The following is a 22,842-nucleotide window of genomic DNA, read 5'->3' as shown; positions in this document are numbered from 1 at the left end:
AGCTACTTCAATGAAAGTTTTTTATTACAGTTTTCAAAACAAAAAGCAATGTTGTGCTTTGATGATATAGAATATGATTTTTGACATACATTCTATTTTTGAAGCAACAGCAAAGACATTTAGACCATGTGTATAACTTTTAAAACAAAAAATAATATTGTACTTGGATAACCTTGATAATTACCGTTTGAACATCTTTTCTATTCTAAGGTACTGCAACGAAAGTTCAGTAAGTTTTGCAAAACAATTATCAATGTTGTCCTCAGATCTTCTTTACTGTGACTTTTTGACCCTCTTTCATAAAATGTACTGCTTTAAGAATAATTATAAATGTTGTGTTTGGCTAACCATGATTGTGACATTTTCACTTACTTTTTTATTTTTGTGGCCTCTGCAATAAAATGTTGCTATGTTTGGATAACAATTCATCATTGTTGTTCTCGTGTTACTTTAAAGATTGGCACCAATTTTTTTTTCCTGTAACGCAACTCAGGACAATTATTTAATAGAATGTGTTATGCTTTGAATCATAATTATAGAGAAAGGACCAAAATGTAAAAAATAGCAGTCCAGTGTTGTATCCACTGTGCTACAAAGGCTTACTCCAAACGGGTGGTATATTTAAGCTATATACCTTCGTAGACATACTCGGTAATATTTTTAATGAAAAAATACAAAATCACTGCTTAGCTAAAATAAATTGTAAACTATGTGGTACTTCAGTTAGTAAGATTCAATGCATTGTACACATTAATACCAAGTTTATGTCAGTTTTCGACAATTGTTTTTCTTGCAAATTGATCATCTTGTGCACAGTTGCTTCAGCTAAGGCCTACGTTTTTAATTTTGAGTACAACATTGAAATTTGGACCATGTATACTGTTTTAAAAAAACATCTGTTAATGTGATGCTTCAGTTATCTTGATTGTGTCCTTTCGGCGTATTTGTTATGCAACTGGAAAGAAATTTTGACTATGAAGTAGTTCTGCAAACAAACATTAACGATGATATTGCCAGGTGACCTTTTCATCAACTTTTCAAAGCTACAGCATTAAGATGAATAATTATGTTTGGAAAATAATTATCAAGCTTAGATATTTGGTTTGAAGCATTGTCTAATTGTCCTCACCTAAGAGTGTTCAAATTATGCTTCTATATTCAAGATTAGGTTCCGATAATTTTCTGTGTTTATAAGAGGAAGGACTTAGTTTTTAACTTGCAGCAGACCGAACAATGTCACCGTCCATCAGCACTTTCAGTGCTTTGATTAAGTTCAATTTAAGTATTCCGTCATTTTCGTTTGCGTCACTTCTGTCTCTAATTTAAAGTGCATTTACATTGAGCTGACATAATCATGCCAAGCATGTCACTCTGTGAGTCAAAAATCATGAATAGACAAATTCAATGATTTCCTCGTTTCCTGTAATTTTCCTCTGTCTTTAAGTGTTTGAATTTGAACTGTTAGCATAAGCAAGAAATTGATTTCAGTCAGTCCACCGTTCTTCTTGCAGTACAACCATTTTCTAATAATACACGCGACAGGTTCTTTTAGCATCTAACACTTCCGAGTTGTTTTATTGTCAGCCATAATCAAAATTCATAAGAATATCACGAACAATGCAATGCAAATATCTGTTCGTAGAAGTATAAAGCCGTGCACTTTTAAATTAATTTTAATACGGAAGTGAATACACATCGTTACTTGTTTCACACCATCAAATAACAATACACACTGTAAATTCATAATTATTATAACCGGCTGTCTTTGTCGGTATTTGACAATTAACTTTGTAATTATTAACGCAAATTATAACAATATCTTTATTAAGTGTGTCAATTCTGATCGAAACAATCGCCGACGTGTTATAAACACGATTTCTCGATAAGTAAACATGCATGGTAATCGTGTGGCGTTATATGCATTTTCATTGGCCGACAGAAATATCCAAAGCTGTCGTTCTTTTCCGTCAACTTCAGTATCAATTGAAGCTGTGTATTGGCAAAATTACTTGCGGAAGTGTCAGAGACAAGGGATTAGTGGCCGCTAATTAGTGTTTTTATGGCTTCACAGAGACAAATATTAGTGGCCGTGGCCGCATTAGACTGTTGACCGCTTAATGCACCTACTTTATATAGTAAAAACGTAGGGGGGGGGGGGGGGGAGTGGCCCGATAAGACAGGTGCCCATTTAAAGCAGGTGACCGTTCAACCAGGTTTGACTGTACATGGAGAGCACCTGCAAGGCTGCGGTGCATAGATTTACAACAATCAGAGCCTTTTGGCCATGGCCCAGTTGTTAAGGTTATGTATACAAGGTGACTGATCTCAAGTTTATATGAGATGGTCGAGTTGTAATGCTAGGTAAAATGGTTGTGTTTAAATGCATAAAATGCTTGTTTTGTGAAAAAAATCTTTGCACTTGCATGGTAAAAACTAAAATACATATTACCTGTCATCAAAATTAGACTTCAGGATGAACATTAGCCCGATTTCTTATATTATTGCTTGGAATAAAGATTTTTCACATGCCCTGCTATAAAAAATTCAGAATTTGAGCAAGCCCGAAAACATTTTACCATTTTACCAGTGCAGGGCTTGCGGGCTTGTGTTAATTGCAACCACTGTATTACATATATAAACCTTTAATATCTATTTCAAACATACTGGCTTAAAGGTCACAAAACTCTTTTTGAGTTTTTTCACAATTAGCTTGGAGAGTTTTTGTTGTAGTAAGGCCACACCAAATTGATAACTTGTTCATCGGATTTTTTCAAAAAAATATTGGGGCGAGCGAGCGAAATGATAATAAAAATATTTGTTTTGCATTAAGCAAAAAAGAGGAGCGAGCAAAGAGCGAACAAATATATATAGTCATTTAACTTACTTTTGCTCACATTTCATTCACTTATTAATTAAACAATGATATTGTAAACAGTACAAGGATAACATCCAGTGAAAGAATGATAACACTAGAAGATAATTTTATACAAATATTAGTTTTGAGATCAAACAAATGCTATTTGAGATCAAGCAAATGTATTTCTTTAAAATAGGGATGGCAACGACTTGGTAAATTAATACTCGAGTACTCGGAAGATCGTTCGATCAAGTACTCGGGTACTCGATTACTCTGAAAAATTGAATATGTGTTCGCGAAGACATGATTGTGTATACATGTATCGTTAATGACGTATATTGTGCGTTGGTCGTATTTTTGTTCATTTTCACCTTGTAAGTAAATTTTCATTATGTATTTTAACAAAAAATGATATAAAAAGAAAACAAATGTTGTTTTAGGCTTTTCATTTGTCTTATTCGTTTCATTTTATACAAGTATGCACTGCAGAAATCAGATTTACAATGAACAAAAATTAATAGCATACATAAAAATAGTAAACGAAAAGTTGTTTACTCTACAAATTTTTTTTTTTAAATGATAGTTTTTCGTACTGTGTAATTGTTGTTTACCTCATTAATATTCATAATTCTTGATTTAAAATACCAACCAATTAATTGTGATAATCATTGCAAAAATAGTTAAAATACGCCCATTAAGAAATCAATTCTCGTAACGCTCGTTAGCGTCCATTGTTTGGTGAAAGGTCTCTAATTGTTATACAATAGAATTGTGTAGGTGAAAGTACTGCTATCAAAACTTCGCTAATTGACATTATTGCTAATTTGAAATAGGGGTCCTTTGTTGACAGTTTGCAACTATCACTGTCAACTGTCAACTAATTTATTGAGGTCAATTGTGTACACAGCGGGGATTAGAGGGACCATAAATTGTCCTCTTGGCAACTAACCAGATCTGATATTTTATCTGTAAATCGTGTATTTGGTGATTTTTATAGATATTTTTTCCGAATACTCGAGTAGTTATTTAGTACTCGAGTACTCGGACGTTCGATCGAGTACTCGAGTAATCGGGTACTCGTTGCCATCCCTACTTTAAAATATTTAATAAATGAGAGAACTCCAAACCACAGTTTTCCAGTTTTTTTTAAACCTTTTTGATTTTTTTTCAAAATACCCTATGCATGGCTAAGAGAAAGCCTGGACACAAGCACCAATGGTCACAGCCACCTGCTTGCCCAATGGCATATCCAAATCTATAAACTAGGTTTTCTACTTTTCCTTAGAAAAATTTGGTTAAAAATAATTCTCTATTAAAATACATTGTCATATCTCATGCCATGGAAATGACTAGACAAGGTGACTTGAACAATAACTCACAAAATAAATATAGGCATTTGCAATCAAATATAAACTACAGCTATCACGCTTGCAATGACTAGACGATTGGCCTTGGTAGCCATCTTAGTTCTGGAAGAGATTTTCAAAAACCCTACACTGTATTGTAAACCATATCAGCACATAATATGTCACAGAAAATTCCAGCCAGCGTCAGATTGATTTTAGGCTTTCTCAGAATTTAACGCCCATCTTTTTTAAACTTGCAGATTTTCCTTATTTTTTTAGAAATCTTGTTCAACTTTAGACAAGTAATAGAAATACAAAAGACACTTTTACTTCTTTTGTACTGCAAATACTGATTGTGTCAATTTTCTTATATAGCAAAAAAAATTTCAAGAAAATACAAGAATATGCAATATTTTTTCATCGACAAAAACCAATATGCATAAATATTTAACACTTGAATGATTTCCATATATAGTTTAAATATACACATGAACATCTAAAAAATCTACAAACATTTCTTCACAACACAAAGTGTGATTAATACCTTTTTCCAATCACACAGTCTGACACCATTTATTTTATCCTTTTTGACTAATATTTAAAAAATATACACAATACGGCTTGTTTGATGTTTTTTAGTGAATGGTAAAACTCATTGGATTGCATGAAGCACATAGGAATGTCTGTCAGGTTAATTTTTAGCGTTGTCCTACTGTCCACGAACATTGACTCATCGGCGACCAAGGCCTCCACGAGCACGGCCTCCACCACGAGCACGCCCTCGTTGCCTCATGGGTACAGGAATTTCATGATCCGCTGCATCGGAGGAATCTGAAATTTTAATAAGCAATATTACCGGGTATACATAAATGTTCATTGTAGTATAATGTAGTATGCCTTACTGAAACAGTTTGATGATAACACAAGAAACTTGGTGCTTGTTTCTTGGCCAAACTTTATTTTTCATTTACTGTACATGCATAGCATATGAATTAAATAATCACTGCTCTGATCTGTAGCAAAATAAAAACAAACATGCATAAATCATTTAATGTATATTTTTGAAGGCAACAAATAATACAAAAAATACATCATATTTGCTAACAACAAAGAAGTTAAAATACACACCTGAAGTTTTAACTGGACAGGTGTAGTAGGTATAGATGACCGATTGGAAACTGTCTTTTCAAGGTAACAATCATCCGAATTCCTGTCAAACATGTCCGAACCAAATTCAAACTTTGGATAATCACTGTCATTCTACATGTAGATGCAAAAAAGGCGTCTAATACCCAGTCATTTACGGTAATCACTGTCATTCACGATAAAATTCAGCACTTCTTACCCAGTATATATACGTTTACTTTAGCGGAAGCCAAATTAAAACAAACACATTTGTCCAAAATTTAATCAAATTTAAAATGGTGGTAGAATTGACATTTGTTCACGTAATTTTCAAGAATCAGGAAGTAATCATGGTGCCAACTTAGTCTCGATCATCTAGACGCTTGTATATCGTTCATTGACTCTTATTAGAGTGGCTGCATGATTGAGAGTAGCCGGTGGATATATTGACTGAGTGGCAAACAGCTTGGAACCTGACCAGGCACCAAGTTACTCGGTGTCTGGTCTGGTTCCAAGCTGTTTGCAAAGCCTTTAAAATCGCCATCAACAGCCTAAGGGTTAAAGATATATAGATGATGTTGAATAACGCACATGTCGTATCATTCACATTCCAGACGTCTTTAAAAATGAATTATTTTTATGCACATTGAAAAGTTCGTATTTTTAGTATGATTGAATACAACTTAAAATTCTGCCCAAATTTCTTGTAACTTTTTAAGCTAAACAGGCTTAAGTAGCTTATTTCAATTAGTCAAAATACATACTTAAATTGAATTTTGACAAATAAAAAAAGGTGTATTGTGATTATCATAAAGACAGTTCCTATCTAGAGTATAAAAACTCTTGAAGAAATAAATATAACGCAAAATATTGAAAAACAAAAATAGTGAGTTTAGCTTAATCCTGCTAGTAACTCTCATGAATTACATAATTTAAAATATATGCATAATTGTAATATGCATAATGTACATACTTCACAGCACTTTTAAAGAATATTTACATTTTAAGCTCGCCTGAGCACAGAGTGCTCAAGGTGAGCTATTGATGTCCGGCGTCTGTCGTCCGTTGTTCGTCGCCCCGCGTTCGGCGTCAACAAAGGACCTAAAGGGAAATGTCAACAATTGGTTATAATCATCTTCTCCTAAATCGCTTGGACAATTTTGTTGAAACTTCATAGGAATGATCCTTGGTTAGTGCTTTTTCAAAATTGTTCAAAGAAATTAATTCCATGCAGAACTCTGTTTGCCATGGCAACCTAAAGGAAAATGTCAACATTTGGTTATAATCATCATCTTCCTGTAAACCCCTTGGACAATTTGAATGAAACTTCATAGGAATGATCCTTGGTTTGTGCTTTTTCAAAATATTTCAAACAAATGAATTCCATGCAGAACTCTGGTTGCCATGGCAACCTAAAGGAAATGCGTCAACAATTGGTTATAATCATCATCTTCTCCCAAACCCCTTGGATAATTTTAATGAGACTTCAAAGGAATGATCCTTGGTTGGTGCTTTTTCAAAATTGTTCAAAGAAATGAATTCTATTCAGAATTGTGGTTGCCATTGCAACTTTAAGGAAAAATTACAACTTTTTTTGGCAAATACTATATGAAGCCTAATGCTTAAATATTTGGTGTGTAACATTGTCGTTGGTTATCTACCATGTTTATTCAAATTATGCCCCTGGAGAAAAATTGGCCTCACCCCGTGGGTTACAAGTTCATTATAAATACATTTTGTAAGTATGTAAAGTTATGTATGTTATGTAAAGTTATGTTAAGTCTACTCTTGAAGCAAGGGCAGCAAGTCTTGCTATATGGTCTCCCTTTTTGTTGGAGATTCCACTACTTTCTATTTTTAGTAACAAGATTTTAAATTTTATTATGTCTTCAACATAGTCACTTTTGTTCTTTTTTAGGTTCATAGATTCAAATAATTATTATAGATTTTATTCTATAGAAGAAATTTCATTTTTGCTTAATAATAAATTTAAAAATCAGACTTTTCCATTGAACTTCATGTTCAATCATGTAGATTATATTGTTCATGCAGATGCTACAATCTTATCTTCTGTGTGGAAAGTGTTATTCACTTATAATCTATATAATGAAACAATTTAGCACTGACATAAGAAGGAATGTGATGTTGTCCTAGATGGGTTGGATTGTGTTAATATCGAATTTAAAGGTGTTGAATGTGGTCTGAAGTTTGATATTTAGAGCTTATGGCAGTGTATTGATTTTATTGGGTGGTGCACTGTTTGTTGTTTGTGTATCTATACTAAATGTTCTTTCAGCATGCAAGCAATTCAACATAGTTTTGTCAGTGTGCAGGCAATTGAACAAAGTCCTGTCAGTGTGCAGGCAATTGAACAAAGTCCTGAAAGTGTGCAGGCAACTGAAAAAAGTCCTGTCAGTGTGCAGGTACACATGTATCTGTACCAAGTGCAGTTAATTATCAAGTCCTGTCAGTGTGGTGTGCAGGCAACTGAACAAAGTCCTGTCAGTGTGCAGATGAGAATCAAATTCTGTCAGTGTGCAGTCAATCATCAAGTCCTGCCAGTGTGCAGGCAACTGAACAAAATGCTGTCAGTGTGCAGTCAATCACCAAGTCCTGTCAGTGTGCATGAAACTGTTACAAGTCCTGTCAGTGTGTAGGCAACTGTGACAAGTCCTGTCAGTGATAATACAGGCAACATGTTTGACCAGTATGTTTTTATGCCCACAAAGGTGGGCATATTAAAATTGCACTGCCTGTCTGTCCATCCGTCTGTTCATCTGTCCGTCTTTCCGTGTGTCTGGCTCAATAACTTGTGTCTGTGCTGTAACTTTCTCTTGTATGAACAGATAATAATATAACTTGCCGCATGTGTTCGACATACCAAGACTACGTGTCGTGTGCAAGAGCTGTGTCCTTACCTCTAAGGTCAAGGTCACGCTTAGTGTTTATTCACAAAGGAATGCTGCATATAAGAACATAGAGTACAAGTTGTCATGTCCGGGCTGTAACTTTCTCTTGTATGGACATATTTTAAAATGACTTGCCACATGTGTTCAACATACCAAGACGACAGGTCTCGTGCAAGACCCTTGTCCTTACCTCTAAGTTGAAGGTCACAATTATTGTTTATTCGCAATGGAATGCTGCATGTTGGTACAGTTAAGGCTGCCGTGTCCGGGATGTAACTTTTTCTTGTATGGACTGATTTTAAAATGACTTGCCACATGTGTTTGACATACCAAGACAACATGTCGTGTGCAAGACCATGTCCCTACCTCTAAGGTGGAAGATACACTAAGTGTTTATTCACAATGGAATGCTGAATATGAGGATATAAGAGTGTAGGCTGTCAAGTATGGATGGTATTTTGTTTTATGTTCAGAGGCAATTTAAAATAACTTGCTATATGTATTTGACACTTAAAGGAAAGATCAACTTTTCATGTACTTGTTTATAGGTCAATGTCTCACATTCAGGGGCATTCATCACATACTGTGACATCTCTTGTTCAATATTCTTTGAGAAACAAGCTATATTGATAACAAAGGTTAAACTCTTTTACTCAGGTGAGCGATTTAGGGCCATCATGGCCCGCTTGTTAAGTTTGCTACATGATTTATTATCACGTATTCCAAGTTTATGATGGAAAAAAGATGTATTAGAACAGTGAACATTCTTAACCATGATGCGTATATTGATTCTTACAAATATATATTTTGTTGACAAGTTTTCAATTTGTATAAATACTTAAATGTAAAAAAACAAAAATAAAAAAATAAATAAAAAATGATTATTTGTCAATTAGTATGAATGTTGACTCAGTGACCAAAGGTACTCAAGAAACCCAAATTATTACATAAAAAAAACTTGAGAGACCTCAGTCTATTTCATAAGGGACCCAAACTATTATATAAGAGTTACCCTAACTATTATGCAAGAGACCCCAACTATTATGTAAGTTACCCCAACTATTATGTAAGCTACCTCAAGAAACTCTTGAGAGACCACAACGTTTGATCAGCTGACTTTGGGTCTGTTATACTGGTAATATATAAAGGAGCAGACAAAGTAGCTCAGGATCTCTCTATTGGCTTTATCTTTCTTTAGGAACTTTAAGACTTTGGTCACTGAATTAACAGAAATTCTGAGACGCTCTAAAATAACTATAAATTCTAAATTAAACTCTTTGTTTGTGTTCCAAGTACGAAATGTATTATCTTGGATGGTGGCAGAGATTAAGTAATTAATGAAAAGGAAACACAATCATGAGAAAGTAAATTCAGCGTCAATACAAATGTTAATTGCGTTGTGAGTGAAATGAGGGAACATCTAGTCAGCTGTCAAGAAATAAAGATTTTTTATCCGTTTCATACAGAAAGAAACAGAAAATTCTTGATCGGCAGCATTTTCTGGTATCCCTTAGACTTTCAAAATATAATCATTCTGTTCATGTGAAATGCCATAATTCGTCGATAGTTTAGTTTAACTTGCGAAAATAGAAAATCCAGGAAAAGATTCCACTTGAAATGCGAAAAAATATTAATAGAGATCGGTAAAAACTTGGCATAAAAACATTAGAGAACTGGTCGTGGCAGTGCATCTCCTGCTCCAAATGCACCAAAATTATTAGTTAAACAAAAAAAGTTAGAATTCCTGAATTTAACTGACTTAACTCAAAAGTTTGATTTAAATGTATTCAATTGCATTGTTTTTATTTTTATTATCACGAAAAGTATACTTATGACTGAATTTATTATTAAATATAAATAGTGATATTGTAATGTTCCTGGAATCATGTAGTTCGGAGCCTGCAAAATAAACATATCTGTTTTAATGACATTTATAAAGTATTTGATTTTTTTTGGTTTTGGGAAAATTAAACATTGGTTCTTGAACCATAATAATTATTTATCCAATCATTGGTTTTGTAAGCAATCATTGTTAATCACTTGTATATATTACTAATTTCATATTTAATTTTTGGGACAATGCAGTCCGAGAATAGGTTTGAAGTTTAATTTAAGGTTACTAAGCGTGTCCGAGCTAGCTAGGGAAGAAACATTACAATATACTGGCGACACAATATCTATTAACTTTGTACCAGCTGTCTGTCTGTCCATTAATCCTTAATCATCTGGACAAGTCTAATTTTTTTCACAACTTTGGCTTCCAGAGAAAATACTGGTTTCCTCTGGTGTGACATGGATCAAGGGTAACTGTGGGCTTAATGGCTACTACAGAGTGAACTATGATATCGACTCCTGGCAGGTCATCATCTCACAACTCCACTTGGACCACAAGGTACTGCCGTTTTAAAAGTAGCTGAGAAATGTTCATTTGTGTGACATTTTTCATTGATTTCTAATACTATGTAGGGCAAACCACAAATATAATTTCTGACTTAAAGTGACACTCTTATTCAAAATCAAACATTCACATGTATAACAAACATAAATTTTGAGTGATATACCCTGAGACCTATTATTATGCATTTATGGAAAAAATTTAATTTCTGATAACAAGATTGTAACCATGTATTTAATAGCAGAAAGTGCAAAAATATTAAATAATTGGTGAATGCTTAAAGATTTACTGCGATCTACTATCATCTCTTAAGGGTGAAATACCATGTTTTCTGCACATTTTTTTTCAAATTAAACTCGGTATCCTTCATAAGAACCATTGTTTATGACATTTTTTTCATCCTTTTTGGTAAATTTAAACAACTGTATTAATCGTGGTAAATCTTGTTAGTGCATCTGTAGTATTTGTTTCCAAAAAATAAATAAAATAGATTTACCTTGGTAAGGCGTTGTTTGATTGAGATGTCATTGCGCTTAGGCAGATAGTCTTTAAGGGGTGTTGTCTACATTATTTGAAAAAGTTTGGTATAATATATTAATTGCCAAATCTTTTTGATATTCAACAACTACTTTTGAAATCTGTCAGTTGGGAGGGATGCATTCAAACCCTCACTCTATTTTTACTCAAACAATAAAAAAAACAAGAGCTGTCACAGTATGTGACGAATGCCCCCGAATGTGACATTGACCTATGAACAAGGTCAGTACATGAAAAGTTGATCTTTCCTTTACGTGTCAAATACATATGGCGAGTTATTCTAAATTGCCTCTGAACATAAAAAAATACCACTCATACTTGACAACCTACACTATTATTTCCTTAAATTCAGCATTCCATTGTGAATGAACACTAAGAGTATCTTTCACCTTAGAGGTAGGGACATGGGTCTTGTACGCGACACGTCGTCTTGGTATGTCAAACACATGTGGCAAGTTATTTTAAAATCTGTCAATACAAGAGAAAGTTACAGCCTGGACGCGACAAACTATACTCTGTGTCCTTATATGCAGCATTCCATCGTAAATAAACACTAAGTGTGACCTTGAACTTAGAGGTAGGAACATGGGTCTTGCACGCGACACGTCGTCTTGGTATGTGGAACACATGTGGCAAGTTATTTTAAAATCTGTCCATACAAGAGAAAGTTACAGCCTGGACACGACAACCTATACTCTATGTCCTTATATGCAGCATTCCATTGTAAATAAACACCTAAGTGTGACCTTGACCTTAGAGGTAGGTACACAGCTCTTGCACGCGACACGTCGTCTTGGTATGTGGAACACATGTGGCAAGTTATTTTAAAATCTGTCCATACAAGGGAAAGTTACAGCCCCGATACGACAACCTATACGCATTCCATTGTGAATAAACGCTAAGTGTGACCTTGACCTTAGAGGTAGGGACAAGGGTCTTGCACAGGACACGTCATCTTGGTATGTGGAACACATGTGGCAAGTTATTTTAAAATCTGTCCATACAAGGGAAAGTAACAGCCCGGACACGAGTTATCGGACACACGGACGGACGGACGGTGCGATTTTAATATGCCAACCTTCGGGGGCATAAAAAATCGCCTTACCAAGGTAAGTCTCGTTTAATGTTTTAAATCCTTTGTTGTTTGAAGAATTTCGTTCATTCTCAAATAAGATTTTAAAGCTATAATGTGTGAAAAATTTACCAGCTATTTGAGGACACCTTCAAAGGATATATCCACACTAGACTCAATATTTATATCATAGAATTTAGCGTGTTAACATTTGTGTATCCAGCTTTTTGCAGCTATTATACCGCTTATGTAATGACTACATGGTAATTTAAGCAGGCTGAAACACCACATCGCTCATCTCAGTACGAGGCAAACAAGTTCTTAAACTCATAAAGGAAATTCTAAATAAATGAACGTTGATTTTGTTGAAATTTTGATCGGCATTGTTCTCATCAATAAATCGTCTTTTTTTCAAATTTAACATACTCGTTATGTACAAATAAAAATGAACATATTACTCCACACCACTATCAAAAGCCGAACAATTCTTTTGGAAAAGTGAATTGTGAATCCCCCGAAAAAGGGTGTCCAAATGTGCATTGTCAAAACATTCACCGTTCATACCTTATTTGTGTAATGATGTAATGATGTTCGAAAACAAATCGACCATTTGAGTTAGGCTGTCAGTGGAATGATTAACATTATCACATGGATTAATTTTACACTACCCATGAGTAACATGAGATAAATGACACGAAACTTCATGCAATTCAATTTTGTGGCATGTCATTGCAACAATGCAAACGGAATTAAAATAGAATTGAATTTAGAATATGCACATACATATGCATACGTTTCCTCTCTAAATGAAGCCAATTGTATGAATATGTGCAAAAAGCACGTAAAAGATCAACATATGAAAGTGATGCTGGTGTAGCAAGGTGTATAAACATTAAGATTTAGTATCATTAACATGGTAAGTACAAATTTACTTCGAACAGTATATTATGGTCTCATAGCTAAGTGCGCTGATGAGTGCTGCATCAATAGAAATGATGATAAAAAAAATAATATTTCATGTGTAGTACTAGTAACCATGGGCTATACCTTATACATACTAAGATGTAACTCACATGTAATTCACTTCAAGGAGGTATTGACAGCACTGGGATCAAAATATCTTTATTATTCCCAGATCAGAAGTACAATTTGTCATTAATGCTTGACCAAATGGTGATAACTTGTTGATCATCCAGTCTAGCTATTGCAGAGGCTAGTCCAAATAATTGTATGTTTCGAATTACGATATGGCAAATCCTGGATTGAAAGAATCCGTATAACACATCTATTTTTTTAGACTAATGCAGAGGCATGCTCATAGCTACACTGCCTGATTGTGTTCTGATTTGGTACATCAAAGCACAAAATAATAGTCAAAAAGTCATAATTTTGACCAAGTTATGTCATTTGTCAAAAGTTAATAGAAATCCATATATTTCAATTAAAACCTTGTCAAGCATTCACTGAATCGTTTAACTTATTTTACAATGATTGTGAAAAAAGTTATACGAATTTATCAGTAAATATAACTTTTTTCACAATAGCCCATTCCAAATTTGTTCAGCAAAACATTAGGGACATATGAACCAGGGCGTCTAAAAACCGGCAATTTGCCGGTCTGGACCGATTTTGACCAAGCCAGACCGATTTCAGTTTCAAAAAGTATAAAAAAAATGGTCCGAAATTTTCTCTTTTTTTTGTAATTTCGGTCCAAAATGACTAAGTCAGTAAAAGATGTAGAAATTGTAATACACAAACATTCATGGGTCATTCACACATTCAAAACTACATCCAATAGGTCATAAAAGTGTATTGGTTACCATGAGACCGATGCGACCAGCAGCTTTTTCCTCTTCGCTGATCACTCTATAGCCTATCTGTTAATTAGCAGATGCTTGCAATCGGTCCAATCACGTGTTTTGGTATAAGCAGATGAACAATTAAACAAACTATGTGTTAATTATCTCCTTGCAGCTTTCCTGATTAAGTGTTAAAATCGGTCCATATTTTCACATGGCAATATGCTATATGTCGTCGTCGATCATTACATGATATCCGTTTGTTGATTACAAAACGGTTAAATTTAAATTGTTATAAAGAACCATTGCTGGTTAAAAACAGTTTTAAAGATAAATGCATGCTATTGTTAATCCGTGAAAGTATTAAAATACCGAATTAATAAACGTAATAATATATAGGATATCAACAGCGATACGCTTGATTAACTACATAGTCTGACAGCTGAGTCAGCCGCTTACGTCATATTTATTCACAGTAATGAAAAAATCGTTGTCGATATCACACTTTAAGCTTGTTGCCCCGATTATAAATCTAGATATATACTATTATTCAAGATTATCAGTTGAATGTTGACCCACTAAAGAAGCATTAAGCAAATAAATCATAATACTGTTTCACTTTTTGTCGTCTGACCGCTTCCCGACAGCAACAGTTAATTACGATCGCAGTCTTTCTTGTTAGAAACGCCGCAGAACTCGATGAGAATCTCATTTGAATTAAACTTGTATCAATGACTATCCGAATCGGCTATGCTGGCTCTAGAGCCCTGTTACGAATTGCCACATCGCAAAACATATTGAAAGAAAAGACATCGCGAAAATGTATGACATATTTATAAAATCAGACTATTGAACAGGTCTTTCTTTTTTTGGGGGGGAGGGTGGTTTGGAGGGGGGGGGGGGGGCGGTCGTCGCCGGGTCCGGACCGATAGAGGTTCCAAAGTTTAAGAAGCCCTGATACGGACTATATCAAGTCTATGACAAATAATTACATGACTGTGCTCGCCAATCAAATGATGAAAGAATTTCTGCTATTCAAGAAACAAGAAATGTATATAATCAAAATAACATTACTATCAGTTTACTTAATCAGGACATTACCATATATACAAGAAGGATGCGTGTCTTTTTGAGAACTCTTTGTGCTTAACAAGAAAAAAAATCTCCCCAATCAGCAACTATTTATAAATAATCCTCTCAATTTGAATTATAAACATGAACTAGTGATAAGTATCCGCTGCAGCGTAGCTGTTATATATACATATCCTGCTGTGTTAAATAATGAAGTTGTCCACTAAATACATACAATACAATAGGATATATAACGCATGACGTTAGCAGGTGCTCTAAAATAGCGGCTGTTGAAAAGTTTTTCAACAGGTTGAATTTGCTTTTTTACCCGCATTTTTCACCGAAAAATTACGGGTTATAGAATGGCGGAAACCGGGCGGGCGTGCGTTAACAATTTTGCGCTAAAGTTTTCATTTTATGTAATAAAATCAAGAGTTATCAATGGTAATCAAACTTCATACAATGGTAGAGCATAATGAGAGGAAGTGCAATGTACAATAACCATAACTCTATTCTTGCTTATTACTGAGTTATTGCCCCTTGTTACTTTTTTTGTCTGGAGTATAACTTGGAAAGTACTCGATGGAATTCATTGGAACTTCATACAATGGTAAAGCACAGTGAGAGGAAGTGCAGTGACCATAACTCTACCTAAATTAATTACTGAGTTATTGCCCTTTATTTGTTGTTTTTTTGCTGTCAATTTTTTTCCAGACATTTACTTGCAAACCACTGGATGGAATTTATTAAAACGTCATACAATGGTAAAGCACATTGAGTGGAAGTGAAGTGCACAAGAACCATAACTCTATTTCAGCTTATTACAGAGTTACTGCCCTTTGTTACTTTTTTCTTGTCCGGAGCATAACTTGAAAACTATTGGATGGAATTTAATAAAACTTCATACAGTGATGGATCATAATGAGAGTGGGTGCAGTGTACAGGAACCGCAATTCTATTAAAGCTTATTGCAGAGTTACTGCCCTTTGTTACTTTTTTCTGGTCTGGAGCATAACTTGAAAACTATTGAATGGACTGTAATAAAACTTCATACAGTGATAGATCATAATGAGAGGGAGTGCAGTGTACAGGAACTGCAATTCTATTTCAGCTATTTACAGAGTTACTGCCCTTTGTTACTTTTTCTTGTCCGGAGCATAACTTAAAAACCATTTGATGGAATTTAATAAATCTTCTTAAGTGATAGATCATAATGAGAGGGCGTGCAGTGTACAGGAACCGCAATTCTATTTCAGCTAATTACAGAGTTACTGCCCTTTGTTACCTTTTCTTGTCCGGAGCATAACTTGAAAACTATTGGATGGAATTTAATAAAACTTCATACAGTGATAGATCATAATGAGAGGGGGTGCAGTGTACAGGAATTTCAATTCTATTTCAGCTTATTACAGAGTTACTGCCCTTTGTTACTTTTTCTTTCCGGAGCATAAATTGAAAACTATTGGATGGAATTTAATAAAACTTCATACAGTGATGGATCATAATGAGAGGGGGTGCAGTGTACAGGAACCGCAATTCTATTTAAGCTAATTGCAGAGTTACTGCCCTTTGTTACTTTTTCTGGTCTGGAGCATTACTTGAAAACTATTAGATGGAATGTAATAAAACTTCATACGGTGATAGATCATAATGAGAGGGAGTGCAGTGTACAGTAACTGCAATTCTATTTCAGCTAATTACAGAGTTACTGCCCTTTGTTACTTTTTCTTGTCCGGAGCATAACTTGAAAACTATTTGATGGAATTTAATAAATCTTCTTAAGTGATAGATCATAATGAGAGGGCGTGCAGTGTACAGGAACCGCAATTCTATTTCAGCTAATTACAGAGTTACTGCCCTTTGTTACTTTTTCTTGTCCGGAGCATAACTTAAAAACTATTAGATGGAATTTAATAAAACTTATACAGTGATAGATCATAATGAGAGGAAGTGTAATGTACAGGAACCGCAATTCTTTTTCAGCCAATTACAGAATTATTGCACTTTGTTACTTTTTTCTTGGCCGGAGCATAACTTGAAAACTACTGGATGGAATTTAATAAAACTTCATACAGTGATAGATCATAATGAGAGGGAGTGCAGTGTACAGGAATTGCAATTCTATTTTAGCTAATTACAGAGTTACTGCCTTAGGAGAAAGAATTCCACGGCCATAAAAATTCATTAATTTTTGTCAAATCTTTTTTAAACTTGCTCAGAATATTTGTCTACTTGTTGTCTTAAACATTTGTGAATATGGGTCACCTCAGATAAAAAAACTAGGTCAAATCTTAGAAAACATTTTCCCAAAGTCATAAAAAAATTTTCATGAAGCTTTTACATTTGTTTTCTCCAGGATATCTTATTCACATTAAAGTATAATAAAAAATTAGCAAAACAAACAGTTTTTTCATTTTTATTTTTTTTCATTTTTCCTGACATTTGGTTACTTTACATACATACACACACGCGCACACATGCATTCACACTGGCACACACACCATTGACCTGTCAGCTCCACAGTGAAACTACAGACTACCACTCTGGCACCATTAATTATAAGTATGGGTCTTTTCGGTTAAAAATACTAGCTCAAATATTAGGTTTGCAAAATTGCATCATGAAATAAAAAATCCTGCTTTCATGTGGCGTTGCCGCATTGGCGTCTTGTTCGGTGTTCAGGATTAAGTTTATGATTGTTCATGCCACATGATTGGAAATAGACCCTGGAAAAGACCCCCAGCGTTTTTTAGGACATGCACATTTAATAGGACATTAATGGTATGAAAGTATTATGATTTACGATGTAACCCATACACACATCTGCATAAATTCTGATGAATAATACTAGTGTGCAAAGCAATAATGTGTGGTAATAACAGGTACAACCCAATTTAGGGATGAACTACAAATATTCTTCATCTATTTCACTAAAATTTCGCATGCAAATCAAACTTATTTAGTAACTGCCAGGTTGAATCATTGCAAAAACAGACCTGGAATATTTAGTAAAGGAATAAGCTGTGAAGGCTTTTTACTCTCAAAATGTGCTGACCAAATTTGCCATCCTTCACATTTTGCACTCCTATTTTTACAATCAAGTCCGCAACAACCATTCTTTGCAAAAGTGTATATCTTTACTTGGAAATCCACTCTCATCAGCCTGAAGTTGATTTTTACAACCTGGTACACTTGTTCAACGCCCTATAAACAACTAATTTTTATTTACAGTAAAACTGTTGTAGGTCTAATTTGGACATTATTTTTAGCTCGACTATTCGGCGTCGGCATCGGCGTTGGCGTCACACCTTGGTTAAGGTTTTGCATGTAAACACCTTTAAGTCCTTATCTCAGTAAATACATCAGTTATTGCATTGAAACTTTGGATATGTATTCCCAACTATCTTACATATTAAATTAATTAAGTTAGATAACAATTATTTCAATATAATGCAAATAATAGGCCTTTATTATTCGACTTAGAAATTCTGGTGAAGGTTTTGCGTGTAAGCACACATAGGTTAATATTTCAGCAACTACTTAAGGTATTGCATTGATACTTGATACAATGGTACTCAACCATCCAACCTACTAAATTAACCAAGTTAGATAACTCTAGTTTGCATTTAATGCAAATAATTGCCCTTTATTATTCGACTTAGAAATTCTGGTTAAGGTTTTGCGTGTAAGCACACATAGGATAATATCTCAGCAACTACTTGAGGTATTGCATTGATACTTGATACAATGGTAGTCAACCATCCAACCTACTAAATTAACCAAGTTAGATAACTCTAGTTTGCATTTAATGCAAATAATTGCCCTTTATTATTCGACTTAGATATTCTGGTTAAGGTTTTGCGTGTAAGCACACGTAGGTTAATATCTCAGCAACTACTTGAGGTATTGCATTGATACTTGATACAATGGTACTCAACCATCCAACCTACTAAATTAACCAAGTTAGATAACTCTAGTTTGCATTTAATGCAAAATAATTGCCCTTTATTATTCGACTTAAAAATTCTGGTTAAGGTTTTGCATGTTACCACATTTAAGTCAATATCTCAGGAAATATATCATGTTTTGCATTGAAAAATTAGATATGTATTCCCAGATAACACTTTTTTGAATATAATGCAAATTATTGGCCTTTATTATTTGACTAAGAAATTCTGGTTAAGGTTTTGCATGTAAACACACATAGGTAAATTTCTCTGCAACTACTCGATGTATTGCATTGAGACTTTTTAGAATTATATTCAACCACCCTATGTCATTGAATAACCAAGATATATAACTGTATTTTGCAAATAATTGCCCTTTATTATTAGACTTAAATTAAAATAATGGCCCCTTTTTTATTCGACATAGAAATTCTGGTTAAAGTTTTGCATGTAACCACTTTTAAGTCAATACCTCAGCGAATACATCATGTATTGCATTGAAACTTTACACACAGGCTCCCATCTATTTAACCTTCTTAATTAATCAAGTAAGATAACTATCTTTTATTATATATAATTTTTGCCCCTTTATTATGCGACTTAGAAATTCTGGTTAAGGTATTGCATGTTAGCACACATAGGTTAATATCTCAGCAACTATTTGATGTATTGCATTGAGACTTTATACAATGGTATTCAACCACCCAACTTAATTGAATAACCAAGTTAGATAACTGTATTTTGAAAATAATGGCCCTTTATTATTAGACTTAGAAATTCTCGTTAACACATTTTGCATGGAACCACATTTATGTTTATATTTCAGCACACCATGTATTGCATTGAAATCTAATATAACAGTGATCCATGCATGTTTCGCCAAAACTTTTCAATCTTTACATTGAAAAGCGGCGGAATAGTCGAGCGCGCTGTCTCTGTACAGCTCTTGTTTCTACCAGCATTTCATTGGCCAGACCACCAGACTTCTGTGGATTTCCTTACAGGTCCATAAAATTCGGAGTGATATGGACTAAGGTTGTAAAATGAATACTAAATCACTCTCATTCAGGCATGAACGTATGTGAAAAGTGCTGTCTTGTATTATGGAGAAAACTGTAGAAAACTCACTTTTCCCACTTGGTGATCACCCGCCAATACAGCCTCATGTAGTGGTCATATACCAAGATTGTACAAAATTTGGCCTGTGGTCAAGCCATCTGAACATTATAAACATCGAATTACTGTTTCTGCTATCTGTACACTTGAAATGGTCTTAAAACACTTGAAGGCATCCAATGTCAATGATAAAAAAGCTGTCATTTCGGTCCATGCATATTTCATTCAATTGTCCAAATATTCCTGACAACATGGTGCTCGGATGGGCATTATTTTAATATAGTTGAAGTCCTCCAGCATGGACGTCAATTTGATGTGAAACATGTAAATCCTACCACTACAATTTGCAAGTATGTCCCTATCAAATCATTGCTAACAGGTTCAATCATTAAGGAAAATAGTCAGTTCATAATGAACACATGGACTGACTCTCGAGGCCACCGTTCTTCAGCACTTTCAGTGCTTTGATTATACATAGCTCACTATCTTTTGAATAAGGTTCTGATTCAATTAATTGGTTCTAAACATTTCCCTGGTTTTGTTTGTTTTACCTTCTGGTTGATGCAGATCATCATCTTTTCATATCCAAAATATAATAATATATCTTGTAAATTCAATAAATGAAGGGTTTGGTACACAGGTGCTCATCACATTGCCTGGATATTTGTTTATTTCAGTGTAAGATCGTATTTAATTTCACTCGTGATCATAGAAAAACTGCATTTTCACTCATGGCGAGTGGCAAAGCCACGAGTGAAAATGCAGTTTTTCTATGATCACGAGTGAAATTAAATACGATCATACATTGAAATAATCAAATTTTCTGTTTCTTTTATGCTTATTTTCGGAGATTTATTAGTTTTTTTTTACTTATTTCTTAATTGCCCCCTTTTATGAAAAGGGTGGTTTTTACCCCGCTACCTGTGGGGCGCCCCTTATGCAAAATTATAGCTGTCAACTTTTCTATTTCCGGTTTGTTGAGAAATAGTTCTCTGCTATTCATTCTTATAGTTTATTATTCGCTCGTTTTTTAGTGCAAAGCTTTTATGAACAGTAATCAATGAAGTTTATTAAGTGCACATATTTCCAAAAAATAATGAAAACACTTTTATTTTAAGTGGGGCATTAATTAATACATAACCAAATTACTACGCCGCTATTTAATGAATAAAAATTTGGAAGGTCAAATGTGTTAGCAAAACAAATGCGGATACTCACTGGATTTTAAACATTCTTCTTAGTTTGAGACTGCATGTGTTTCATAGTAAATTAAAATTCAGCCATCATACTGTCAGAGACCAATCTGTTCCGCTTGAAAACAGGTTTGTTTTCCAGATAAAGAGTGAATGCCACGCTAGTTTGTTGACAAATTTTGAGGCGTGGGTGGGGTAAAAAATATCGCATTATCTGTAAATTGTTTTGTGAATTTTTCGGGAAGCTCATTATACGTACTATAATGGCAAACAGTTTAAAATACATTTGAACGATGATAAAAAATTCTATTTATGTTCGAACAGTTGTTTTTGTCTGTAATTTGTTTGGTATGAAAGCAAATGTTCGAACATTCAGCTTCAAAGGTGAAGAAAATGTTTGAAAAATGGAATAACCGGTAATAAATGGTTAGTTGTTAATTTCCAAATATATATTTATTTAAATTTATAAAACATTTCTTTAATTTTTAAACATTTTTTTGCCAACATTATATATATAATTACTGGTTCAAAGTGAAGTGTTCTGTTTTGATCAAGGCAAGTAACTACAAAGGAATTTAAAAGTAGTTCTGAAAGTTTATATTTTTACTCCTTATTTTGAAGTGACCTGTGCAAATCTGACTATGTGTGGCATTAGCAGTTAAATTAATTTTGCTCAGGTCAAAACAAAACACAATTCAAGGAACGTTTTGAATTTAACAAAGATTTAATTTGTGACGAACTTTACATAAATCAGTTATGTGACTTCTAGACAGTTAACTGTGTGAAGGTAGTACAAACTTGATTAGTAATTACTCTTTTTCTTTCATAAACGTCTGACATGTTTAGTGTACTAAAGGTGGTTACTATTATAACAATTATGTAACGGTGTTGTCCAGTGTTGAGTATTTCATAGTTGTGGTTTGTTTGTTCTTAGGTTGTTCCATTAATCAGTTTACTGTTTTATGTGTAAATCCAGTTCAATAAAGTTAGATAGTTATAAAATAATCATGTTTTGATTAAAAATAAATATGGCTTATCGTTCATTCTAAATATTTATAGTCTGAATCCCTTCTGTTCATCTTTATTTGAAGTAAGGTTCGTAACTTTGAAGTCATAATGTTCTATCAGAATTTATATAGGTTAAATAAAGGTAGTGATTGTTAATATTTTATCATTTATTCGGCAAGCATTTGGTTGCACACGAAAACAATGTGTCATACTAGAAACCTGTAAATATAAACAAAATATGTATTGATTTACTCTCTTTATTTAGCTTCCTTCATTTTAATAATTTTACAAAATACTCGTTACATTTTCCCGATTACTTACAATTCTCCTTTGTTATAAAATTAGAAAAAAAAAATGAAGTGTTTCATGAAATACTATGGAGTAATAATAGCAACCCCAGACCATTTTTTTAAAAGTTAAACATAGCTTATTCATTAAAACCATTAAAAGCAGCTTATTAAAACCTT

At 33.8% G+C, this 22,842-nt stretch overlaps 1 protein-coding gene across 1 annotated transcript in view; it reads left to right on the top strand.

Moving 5' to 3' along the window:
- LOC128234116 (glutamyl aminopeptidase-like) overlaps positions 1 to 22,842 on the top strand; it is a 103,344-nt gene that overhangs the window by 24,929 nt on the left and 55,573 nt on the right. The window contains exon 2 of the mRNA XM_052948139.1: positions 10,503 to 10,629. The gene's annotated coding sequence lies outside the window, so the exon portion shown is untranslated. The remainder of the gene's footprint in view (positions 1 to 10,502; positions 10,630 to 22,842) is intronic.

The sequence above is a fragment of the Mya arenaria genome, chromosome 5 (assembly GCF_026914265.1).
Source record: "Mya arenaria isolate MELC-2E11 chromosome 5, ASM2691426v1".
NCBI lineage: Eukaryota > Metazoa > Mollusca > Bivalvia > Myida > Myidae > Mya > Mya arenaria.
Note: the sequence above shows the minus strand (reverse complement) of the source record. Positions and strands in the feature narration are given on the sequence as shown.